Source organism: Macrotis lagotis, chromosome 1, assembly GCF_037893015.1.
Source record: "Macrotis lagotis isolate mMagLag1 chromosome 1, bilby.v1.9.chrom.fasta, whole genome shotgun sequence".
NCBI lineage: Eukaryota > Metazoa > Chordata > Mammalia > Peramelemorphia > Peramelidae > Macrotis > Macrotis lagotis.
Genome location: NC_133658.1, coordinates 53,464,332 through 53,476,317, shown reverse-complemented (window position 1 = coordinate 53,476,317; position 11,986 = coordinate 53,464,332). Strand labels below are relative to the sequence as shown.

General features: G+C 47.1%; 1 protein-coding gene across 1 annotated transcript in view; it reads left to right on the top strand.

The window, feature by feature from the left end:
• Nucleotides 1-423: 423 nt before the first annotated feature.
• Nucleotides 424-11,986, top strand: part of ZNF469 (zinc finger protein 469) — a 142,511-nt gene continuing 130,948 nt past the window's right edge. The window contains exon 1 of the mRNA XM_074201388.1: nt 424-535. The gene's annotated coding sequence lies outside the window, so the exon portion shown is untranslated. The remainder of the gene's footprint in view (nt 536-11,986) is intronic.

The window sequence follows — 11,986 nt, the reverse complement described above, 5'->3', positions numbered from 1 at the left end:
GGCAATCAAAGGCTCCCAAATGCGCTCACTCCATTAGAGGCGATAGTTGGTCGCAGCTCTTCCAATGAGCGCCCTGCCCCCTGAAGGGGGCTGCTCTGAGGGGCCTTGGCAGAGTCTTTGGTCCCCCCCGCCCCCCGACTCCAGCCAGCCCCGGCTCCCTTCTCCCCCCCCCCCCCCCGGGCCAACCCTAGGCAAGCAGCTCGGCAGCCCCCCTGCCCCCGACTTGCCAGCCCCGCTCCCTCTCCTCCTTGCTCCGAGGGGCAGATAAATCACTCTGGGCTCAGCTCGGCTCGTCTCCTTTCCTCCTCAGCTCCCTCCTGTGCGCGCTACTGGCTGCTGGGGCGAGGAGGGGGCGTGAGCTCCAGGCTCCGTGACTGTGGTCAGTAATGAAGCCTTCTCTTTTTATCCGCAGATTACTGAGGAGCTGCACGGGGCCCGGCGGCGGTGGCGGCGGCAGTGGCGGCCGCGGCCGCTCCGAGTCCGGACTGGGATCGGGGATCACCTCCAGGGAGACCCTCTGCAGCCCTAGCATGAGGTGAGGGAGCGCCGACCCGCCGCCTCCGGCCCACCCCACCCCCTTTCTTTAGCCGGCGTGCCCCGGGGACTCACTTGGGAGTTGGGGGTTTAAAAAGAAAATCTCAGCCCGGCTCTGCGCACATGCCCGGCGGAGCCCGGTGGCAACGGCTGCTCGCCTACGCCGGACTGAGAAGTCGTCCGCGGGCGCAGCAGTTTGCACAGTCCTCCCTCCCTGCCTTTGCCCCGGCAGATGCCCGTTTCCCGGAGCTTGCCAAGCTTGGTTTCATTCAGCGCTGCCGGCTGAGTCGGGGAGCTTGTCCATCCTTCCGGGGGGGGGGGGGGGGGAAGGAGCAGCCCCGAAGCCGGGATTAGGAGGAGGAGGAAACCCTCCGGACCGTCCCGGCCTCGGAGAAGCCTGGCCAACAGCAGCGGGCACTGCCTGGCATGGGCTGTCAGAGATTCCAAGGAGAGGCATTGGGGACTTGGACTCCCGGCAAAGTAGGGCAGGGAAGGCTAGGGCAGGCTAGGACCATCTCGTTGGCCCCAGAGCCAAGGAGTGGATGCCACCGGTGGGCAACCTGGACTGTGTGTGCTTTGATGCTGGGACCCCGGGGTGGGAGGAAGGGGAGGATGGGGGGGGGGCTTTCTCAACCTTCTCCTGCCTCCCATCCAGCTGCCCTGGTAAAGTCGCTCCCCCCTCTCCCGGGGTCTGTGCCATTGGATGTCTTCCCCGGGTTAGTTTTGTACAGAGCAATCTTAGACACAGGACGGGCGTGCCCGCGGTGCCCGGGTGTGCCCACGGTGCCCGGGCATTGTGGCAGAGCCGCTGTTTGAGCAGGACCGAGGCCAGCCTCCGTCCCTCGAGGGGACTGGCCCCCCAGGGAGCCCGGATCTGCAGGGAACCCCGGCCTGTCTGGCCTCTTGGACTGGAGTCAGGCACCCCCCCCCGGAAGTTTTGCGGGCCACGACGCCCCGTGCCCCCTTCTCACCAGCGGCCAATACAATCGGGCCACAATCCAAGAGAGCCCCTCGTATTCCGGGGCTCCCCCTCCATCCCCACCCCCTCACTGCAAAGGAGAAACCGATCCTGCTGCTCGGAAGGCCGGGGTAATTTAAGTGACTTTCCATTTGCCTGCTGAGGAGGACCAGGAATCTCTGTTTCCCATCTTGCCCTTGAATTGGGCGAGTCTTTAAAAACCAGCCATTGTGGAGAAGCTTTTCTGTTCCTGAAAAGGTGCGGGTTTGGGGGGGGGGGAGGCAGGAACTCGGAGGTGGCCAGGGAAGCGGGTTGGGGTTTGCTTTTGAACGCGTTTTCTTAACGGCTCGCGGGTTCTGATCTCTGGGGGGGAGAGCTGGTTGCCCCCGAGGGTGGGGGTAATGCGCTTCGGGGGTGCCTACAGGGGTGCCCCAGCCCAGCCGACCCGTCCGGGCAGCTTTGAAGCCCGAGTCGGAGCCGAAGTCCAGGCTGCCCTCCTCTCTGCGCTTCTGAGCCGGCTTCGGGATGCTTGAGCCTGGCTGGGGGCGGGGGGGGGGGGTTGGAATTTGGGGGACTGAAGGAACAATCCGGGAGGGACTGCTGCTACAACTCTCTCTCTCTCTCTCTCTCTCTCTCTCTCTCTCTGTCTCTTTCTTTCTCTCTGTCTCTGTCCCCTCAACCTCTATGTGTCTCTCTCCGTCTGTCACTCTCTGTCTCTGTGTTCCCCTCTTGGGGGGGGGGGGTATAGCAGAGATGCACAGAGCCGTCTATCTCCTCGCCTTACGTAAGACAGCTGTGCCCGGTCCCGCTAGCGCTGCCCCCCTTCCCCCCGCCCCCCGCCGGCTGTTGGGGACCTCTTCCTAGCAGCGGGTCCCCCAGCACATTCGTTTTCACTTTCTTTCCTGGGCTTTGCTGCTAGGGGCCGGGCCGGGCCGGGCCGTTCGCAGACTGGCCAGGCGACCTCGTGGGCCAGGCTAGGGCGGCTGCGAGTGGGAGGGTGTCTGTTTCCGTAATTAGCTGGGACTTGCCCCCTGACAGACGGAAGGCTGTGCATTTGAGAGCGTCTGAATTTGTGGAGCTTCCCCGCCTGCCAAGTTTGCTTATAGGAGGGCTTTCAGAGGCTGCTGGAGCCCAAGAGCCGGCTTGGCCTCTTAACTCTTTCCCTCCCGAACGTTTTTCGGCAGCGGCCGGCACACTGGCCTGAGCCCGGAGGAGATCCCTTCGAGGTTTGCTCGAAATGCTTTGAATGTGACTCACACTTCAGGTTAACTCCTTCTACTGCCCGGAGCTGGGGATTCTATCTATAGCTTCTGCTCTGCTGGCCCTGAAAATGGGCTACAGGTGTCTCTTTCTGGACATCAGATGATGTCTTAGAAGAAAGGCTGGATGATGGCCCTCTAAATTCATGAATCTGGGGGGAACCTTCCTTTTTAGCAGTGCCTTCAATTCATTTAAAACCATGATACAAACAAGGTGAAGAATCCCTGGTCTGAATCGCCTTTACCCAGTAGGGAAATCTTTCTTGATTGGCCTTTTTTAGTGTTCTTTTCTTTGGGATAGTAATTCCCATTATTTTCTAGACAGGATATTTCAAAAGTCTTAAGCTTAAAACTACACTAAAATTTTTGGGACAATCTATATATTTCCTCCTTTTTCTAACTATCCCCCTCCCCCAGTAGAATAGAAAGTTCTTGAAGGCAGAGACTTTATTTCTTTCTGGAGATCCTCAAAGTTGTTGTTCAAATATGTCCTGACTCTTTGGGACCCCATTCGGGGTATTATTAATACTGCTGTTTTCTATTCCAGCTCATTTTACAGATGAGGAAATTGAGGCAAACAGAGTTAAATGATTTGTCCAAAAGTCACCTAGCTAGTAAGTGTTTGAAGCTGGCTTTAAACTCAGAAAGATGAGTTTTCCTGATTTTCATAAATCCATATTACATTGAATTAGAGGGAGGTTCTGGCTGTTGTTCAGATCATTAGGCAGATGGAAGGTGTGGAAGGAGGGCCGGATTTGGAGTTAAAGGACCTAAATTCATAATCTGATTGCGTTACTAATTATGTAGATGATCTGAGACAGCCACTTTCTTTCAGCTCTTGGACTCTAAAGCTCCAGAGATTATAGCCTGTAAATATACTTCAGTGATTTATTTCAGGAATTCCAAGGAATGGGCTGGGGGGAATGAACTATGTTCTTTGGAAAACCAGTGGTATAGTCACCCCAACTTTGTGAATAACTAACCATATGGCCCTAGGCAAGTCATTCACTTCTCAAAAACTGTTTCCCCATGTGATTTTATAATACTTACCCTATCTACTACCCCCCCCCCAGTTTTGGTGAGGATCAAATGATGAATTATTGCACTAAGTATGAATGCATTCCAAAATCACAAGTAAGCAGCTAGGCAGAGGAGTGCCAGGCCTGGAGTCAGAAAGACCTGAGTTCAAATCCAGCTTTAGATACTCATCAGCTATGCTCTGGGAAAGTCATTTAGCATATGTTTGACTTAATCACTGGAGAGGAAATGGCAAATCACTCCAGGATTAGGGCAGCTAGGTGGAGCAGTGGAGAGAATTCCAAACCTAGAGTTAGTAAAACCTGAGTTCAAATCTAACTTTAGACACTCAACTATGTGACCCTAGGCAAGTCACTTAGCCTCTTTTTGCCTTAATCCACTGGAGAAGGAAATGGCAAACAATTCCAGATTGGAGCAATTGGTGGAGCAGTGGATAGAATGCCAGTCCTGGAGTCAGGAATACCTGAGTTCAAATCCAAGCCTCAGATAGTCATCAACTGTGTGACTTTGAGCAAGTCATTTAGCTAAGCTCTGTTTGCCTCTTTGTCTTCCTCTTCCCTGAAATGAAGCTAATAATAGAACCTAGTTCCCAGAGATTTTTTGAGATAATAAGTGTTAAGTTTATAGCACAGTATCTGGCTCCTAAATGAGCACTATCTAAATGTTGGTTATTATTTTTTAAAAGGAAAAAGATATTACTTAGCTTCATGACCATGGGCAAGTCACTTAACCCCATTGCCTTGCCCCCCCCCCCAAAAGGGAAAAAACTGACAGAGAGGGTAGGAGTCACCTCATGCTGCTTTAAGGCTATCTGTACTATTTGGGGTTTGTCCCAAATGGACACTGTATAAATGTTCCAGGTCTTTCAACCCCTAGGCAAGAGTACAGCCTCAGCAACAATTCAGTATCACAAGAGATTTAGAACAGAAAAGGACTCCCCCAGTTTCCTTTTTATTTTAGCTAATCATGCTGGCTCAATTCTGTAGCTTCTATACTGCTGTTAAGAATATCCTCATTTTATAGATGAGGAAACTGAGGCTGTGATTTGCCTGGCATATAAGGCAAAATTTGAACTCAGGACTTCCTGACTCCTACATCCATGCCTTATCCACTATACCTTCCTGCCTCTCATTGATGCAAGTTGTAATGGTCTTCAGGTTTCCCCAGCCAAATCACCTGCCTTAACCTACATCCCTAGGCAGTCTCAAGCTCCCTGAACTTATCCTCTGAGACTTGGCCCTGTAAATCTGACCAGTCAGACTAACCACTGTTATGATAAGTCCCTTCCCAGATAGAGCTGTTCAATCCCCAAGTCAAGCCAAGCCACCCCCAACTCCCCCCACCAGGAATCAAGCAGAGTTCTATAACAGAACTGTCTGATTTGCCCCTCCCCACCCCCATCTGACCACCTTGCTGATTGTTATGGCTGTAAGTGAAGACACACATGGCCACAGATCAGGCAGACAGACTCCTGGGGTCCAGCCAGACTATATTCTGCTACAAGGGGCTGGTCGAGTTTCTTTGCTTAGTTCCCTCCGGTTCCTTCTAGTTATTCCCTGGGATGTCTGTAGTTAGAAGGAAGCTGCTTTTGTTTTTAGAGCATAGTCCAATCCTACAATCGACTTGTCTTAGAATCCAATTTTTCTTTACCTCTTGTCTGGGCCAGTGAATAAAGGATGAGAGAACAGACTAGCAAACATGCCGGACACCACGCATGAGGAGTCCATGGTTTATTCAGCCACTGTTCCTGTTCCAAGTTCGATTTCCGTTCTCCTGAACTTCCTACATCTGTAACTGGCATCAATCGTGGGCACAAAAATAAGAGAGTGGGAGGTTTGCTCCCTCCTCCCAAGGTGTCTGAAATGTCTAGTTTTGTATTTCATTCCTTCCTCACTGTGTCATAAGAAAGCTCTTAAGATCATAGATGTCGAGCTGGTGGGGACCTTTGAGATCATTTAGCCAGCCCCCTCCTATTAGGGAGTGTGGAGAAGAGGGTTGTCGTATTCAGGCTCACACAAGTACTACTAACAATAACAGGAATCCTGATACTTGTATGGTACCTGGCATTGTGCTAAATATCTCTTTTGGCCCTCACAAGTGCAATTGCTTTATTATCACCATTTTACAGCTGAAGAACCCGAGGCAGACAGAAGCTAAGTGACTTGCCCAAGGTACGTGAGGGCAGATTTGAACAAAGTGGCTGTCACACTTGAGGTCAGACTTGAATGTAGGTCTTCTTGCTTCAGAAAGAAGCAGTAAAAAGCAGTAAGTTAGTTGTTGCTTAGTTGTTTTTTGGTTGTGACCTCATTTGGAGTTTTCTTAGAAAGCAGTTTGTCATTTCCTTCTCCAGCTCATCTTACAGATAAGGAAGTGAGGCAAATTGGGCTAAAGTGACTCGACACAGTCAATGCATCTGAAGCTGAATTTTAACTCTGATAAGATGAGCCTTCCTGTGGTGCTGTGGGAGCACTGTCCTTGAAAGCAGGAGGACGAGAGTTTCAATCTGACCTCAGACACTTGACACTAACTGTGTGATCTTGGGCAAGTCACTTAACCCTGATTGCCTCACAGTCTTGGCGTCTCCAGTTGTCCTGATTTATACCTGGCCATACTAGTTGGATCTGGAGGAGAAAGTGAGGCTGGTGACTTGCTACAACCCCCCTTCACTCAAATACAATTCATGTGCCTGTCATGGTAACACCATGGTCTTCCTCAAGAATGAAGGACAAACACACCTAGCTACCCCAGTTAAGGAAGAAGTAAAGAGCAAAGTCCAGATTGGAACTCAGCTTCTTCAACTCAGAAAGCAATGGCAGTCTTTTCACTGCCCTGTGCAATGCTGTAGATCATGTTCCATTCTCCTAATTAGCTGGATAGGAACAGGGTTATGGAGGGAGGATTGAGGGGGGGCTGGGAAGCAATTTGCAGAAAAAGTATGCCCTGAGATCATTGAAACCCTGAGGCAGAGCTGAGGTCAGCAATATATTCCAACTTCTCAAAATTGTTCTTGGTCACCAGCCTCCAGCCCTGGCCCCCCATGGGTTTTTTCACTTGTGGTTATCTCCAACCACTCTTCCAAATGTAGATTGTGAGATCATTGAGTGAGCTAGTGGCTGTGGATGGGCTGGGGCAGCAGCAATTCTCCCTAGAGGCTTGGCAAAATCCTCTGCAAGATTGAAGGGCACCATTCTATTGCCTATATTATTTCTATATGGGCAAAACATAAATATTATCTTCAAGTCATTATTTTAATTGTCTGTATGATCTTCATTAAGTTATTTGATGTTATTCCTAGATTTTTGAGAAGCAGTAGGGTATAGTGGCTAGAGAATCTGCTTTAGAGCCAGGAAGCTCTTGGTTCAGGTGGTAGGGGGACCCTTGGCAAGTCACTAGTGCTCCAGGCAAGTCCCTGAAACAAACCTGCCTAAGAAAGTTGCTGACTTGCCTGGTAGAGGGAGTTTGCTCACCTGGGAGGTCCCCAGGCCAATGAAATCACAAATCCAGGCCCTATTGCCTAGTTATTTGCACATAGTAAATACTTAATAAATGTTTTTTGTACACTATTCGTCTTCTATTTTGTTCAATCATTTCAGTCATGTCTGACTCTTCATGGTCCCATTTGGAGTTTTCTTGGCAAAAATACTGGAGTGCTTTGCCATTTCCGTCTCCAAATGTTTCGATTACCTTTCTATTACAATATTGACATTATATTACCTTGCACTTTAGGAACACAAATTCCCAATGAAAGCTTTGTATATACCCAAATCTATAGTATAGATCTGAGTTTCATTCTATGAAGATGAATGAATTTGGGTTCTTGTACATTATGCTGTCACATTAAGAATGTCCCTCTGTTTTGACACATTCCGTGCACCTTGAATCTTTCTCATCCTTCTTCATCTCAGGACTCTCTCTCCCTCTCTCCCTTCCCTCCCTCCTTCCCCCTCCCTCTCTCCTCTCTCTCTTTCTTTCTCTCTTCTTCTCTCCTGTTCTCCTTTCTCTTTCTCTTCTCTCCTCTTCTCTCTTCTTCTATTCTCCTCTCCTCCCATATTTTCCTATTTTTCTTTCTCTTTTCTCTGTCTCTCTCAGTCTTTCTTTCCTGTAACTTTCCAAATAAATTCAATTCATTAAACATCATTAAGCACCTACTATATTCTAACCCCAAATTCATAGGAGAATGAGGTTGCATGATTACATACTGTTGAGACAAGGTGAACAAATGTCAGGAATTTCTCCTTTGCATAGAATGATGATGATGATGATCACCAGAGACAGGGAAAATAAAAGGCAAATATGTTAACAAATCCACAATATTGATGCATGAGCATTCCTTTCTTCAATGTCAGTGGCATCCCTTCATACCTTATCATAGGATCAGAGATCTGGAACTGAAAAGGACTCCAAGGCTATTGTCTAGGACTATCATTTTATAATTGTGGGAAACTGATATACAATGAGGTTAAATGACTTGGTGACTGTCAAATAAGTAGTATCAGAGGTGAGATTTGAACCCAGATCTTCTGACTGTCTAGAGCTACAGTTCTTTCCACTTTACTGCACTGCCTCCTTCAGGTCTTATCTTCCTTCATATCCATTCTTCCTATGACTCCATCATTGAGGATTTGCCCTTTGCAGTGAAAAATTATTCTTTAGATTCTTTTAACATTTCAGACAGCTAGAGGGCACCATGGAAAGAGTGCTGGAGGCTGGAATCAATGAAATATGAGATCAAATCCTCCTCCCTCAGATGATGACCATTGTATGATCCTGGATTCTCATAGACTCAATTTCCCCCAATCCAAAATAGAGAAAATAATTATGGCATCATTCTAGTGAGTATCAAATAAGATAAAATGTTAAGGTGCTTTGCAAACCCAAAAAGGATTTTAATGCATATATATAAGCTCTTATTTCACATGTACCAACCAGGGCAGTTAGGTAGCACAATGGATAGAGTCAGGAAGACCTGCCTCAGACACTTACCAGCTATGTGACCCTGGACATTCACTTAAGCTGGGAAATGGCAAAGCACTCCAGTATCTTTGCCAAGAAAATGGCATGTATAGTATGATCTATGGGGTCATGCATATTTGGACATAACTAAACAGCAACAACAACTAATGCAGCCCACAATGAGCATAGGTTATCCCGCCTTTTGGATATACATTCTTTGCTGGGGTCAATAGGTATGATTCCTGTGTCTGCTCTATGTTTTCATTTCCTGAATGAAGAGTCAGCTTGTCAGCTAGCTTTTATTAACTAAGTTGTACTAAGCACTAGGAGATACAAAGAAACCTCTTCTCCATGTCCCAAAAAGTCCTCGAATGGTGAAGACAGTAAGCCAACAACTAAGTAACAATAAACTATATTGGGACAGCTAGGTAGTCCAGTGGATAGAACCCTCACCCTGGAGTCTGAGCAACTGAGTTCAAATCCAGCCTCAGACATATTTACTAGCCCTGTGAACCAGGGCAAGACACCTTAACCTTGATTACAGCACAAAAACCCGTTATATCCAAGATAAATTGTAGAGAAACTCAGAGGGAAGAAATTAACATTAAGGGGAATCAGAAGAGGCTTCTTGCAGAAGGTGAAATTTTAGCTGGGACATGAAGGAAGCCAGGAATCAGGAATGAAGAAGGAAAAAGGTCCAGGCATAAGATGATGGGAAAAGTTTAATCAGAAAAGAGAGTGCCACATCTAAGGGACAGCCAAGAAGTCAATGACAGTGGATGGATAGTAAAATATGTGGACAGAGTAAGGTGTCAGAGGGTTGGATAGGGAGGTTAAGAAGGACTTTGAAAAACTAAAGGATCTTTGAGGTAATATGGATTCACAGAAGTTTATGGAATGGATTGGGTTTAGGGGTATGTGATGTGGTCAGAACTCTCACAGACGATAAGATCACTTTGACAGATAGACGGAGGATGGATTGTAGTAAAAGACAGGATTGGGAAAGACTAGGGACAGAGAGCTCAACCAGCTGACCAGTGTAGTGTAGTGGAAAGAGATATGGGATTGTGACTAACTCAGTGACCCTGATTACAATGATGTCACTCTGCTGACTTTTGAGAAGGGACCTTTGAGGTCATCTAGTCCAGGATCATCATTTAGAGGTTAACAGACTTGGCCATTAACAGACTTGGCCACAGTCATCATTTGACTCATCTCAACAGATCATTCATAGACTCATAGATAATATTATCATTTTTTTCATATATATTGCCCAACTAAATTCCATGAAGTCAGGGACACTGCTTCCCATGCCTCAATCCCAGAATGCTTTCCACATAAGAAGTTACTCAATATTAAGCTAAAATCATTCCATCTTCCCCTCTCTGTATTTTTGTTCAGGCCTACAACCTGTGTTGTGTTCCTTCCATCTTCCAAGACCCAGCTTTAAATATTGACTCTACCATGAAGTCTTCATTGAGTCAGTCAACAATCTGGCAGTGCCTGCTTATTCATAATACTTTGTGCTCCTTTTGTGTGTCTAACACAATCTATATTTTAGGTACCAGAACCATAACTTCACTTGTTGATTAGGTGTTACTCATCTTGATACTCCCACCACATCTAGCATAGAGTTCTAGATATAGAAAACACTAAATAAAATAGAATAGAATTAATCTCTTGAAAGACACTTCTAAAACATAGTCTATATAGAAGATGCACATTGGAATAGAACGTAAGCTCTTAGAGGGTAGGAAATGTCTCACTTTTGTCTCTGTATACACAGTGTCTTCCTCTGGGCCCTGTCTATAGTTGACCTATAGACTAGACTAGAAGCTCCTAGAGGAGAGGGAATGTTTGGTTTTTGTGTTTCTCTGCACCAAGCTCACATACTCAGTAAATGTTTGCTGAATGATAAGAGTTTGTTAAATTGATGAATTAATGGGTAAATACCTATTTGGCCCTGCTCAGTTCCTGACTTCCTTTCTCCTTCAGATGTAAGGCATTGGGGGATGGGGGGGAGGTTGGGTTCACAGTCAATAAATAACATTCCCCTGAACAATTGCCTCAGATATTTGAGCAGCTCTGGCTTTGATGGCACCATCCAAGCATGCCCCTTGCTGGTGGTACTTTGCCAATGGGAGTGGAATGGAACCCAGGGACGTTCCGTTCATCCTCCTCCATGGCTCTCAGACCTCAAGCCTGTCCTTGGACTGACTCTGCCTGAGGCCGGCTTCCAGAGCCAGAAACCAGACAGTGTTCATATTCATGAGTTACCATTGAGGTTTTCGTGACCGGTCTGCAGACTCCACCGCCCCACCCAGCAAACTCTGCAGAATGTGACAGTTGGGGAAACTCCATCAAATGGCATTTTCTGCATGCTTCCCGGACTAGCCCCTGCCAAGGTATCCCTGTGTAAACAGAGGCCTGCTCCCTCCTGAAGCAGCTACCTCTCTGAGCTCCATGTGGTCAGCCAGCAGAGGCTACTGGGGCCCTGCAGATCTTTTCTGGGGTTCATCAAAGGATGCTAAGTCATAATTTTGAATGATTCACTGAATTCAAGGTATTCATCATCTAGAGAGAGAGCGAGAGAAAGAGCGAGAGAGAGAGAGGTGAATGGCAAGTCTGCCAAGTCTTGGAGACACATCATACATATTGTCAACACTGATAAAATCTCAAAGAAGCAACATGATAAAGACCCGAGTTCAAATCCTGATTCTGACACTTCTGAGCTGTGTGACCCTGACAAGTCACTTAACCTCTCTGTGCCTCAGTTTTCTCTATCAAGTGTACAGAAAAATAGTACCTACCTCCCAGGACTGTAATGAGGATGCAATGAGATATTTGTAAATGTACTTAGCACTGTGCCTGCTCAGAGTAGGGGATTACTAATGCTTGTTTCCTGTCTGCTCTCCTTTCTCTGATCTTTTCTGAGAGATACTGACAGCTAGGCTTGGCCTCATTATGCAACTGCTCAGAGCTTTTTCTTTTTACCTTTACCACATTTAGCTTGAAATCATCTCTGTTAGATGACTGTTGTAGGTCAGAGAAGGGAATGTTTTCCTTCACTGAGGAATCAAAGTCCTCCAAGATGACAGAGATGAACCCTTACCTGGATAAAAACATTCCATATCCAACCTACCCAAATGATCATTGGCCTTTTCTTAAAGACTCTTAATAAAGAACTATCACTTTGTGAGATGGCCTCTTCTATTTCTGGACAGTTCTATGTATTAGAAAGATT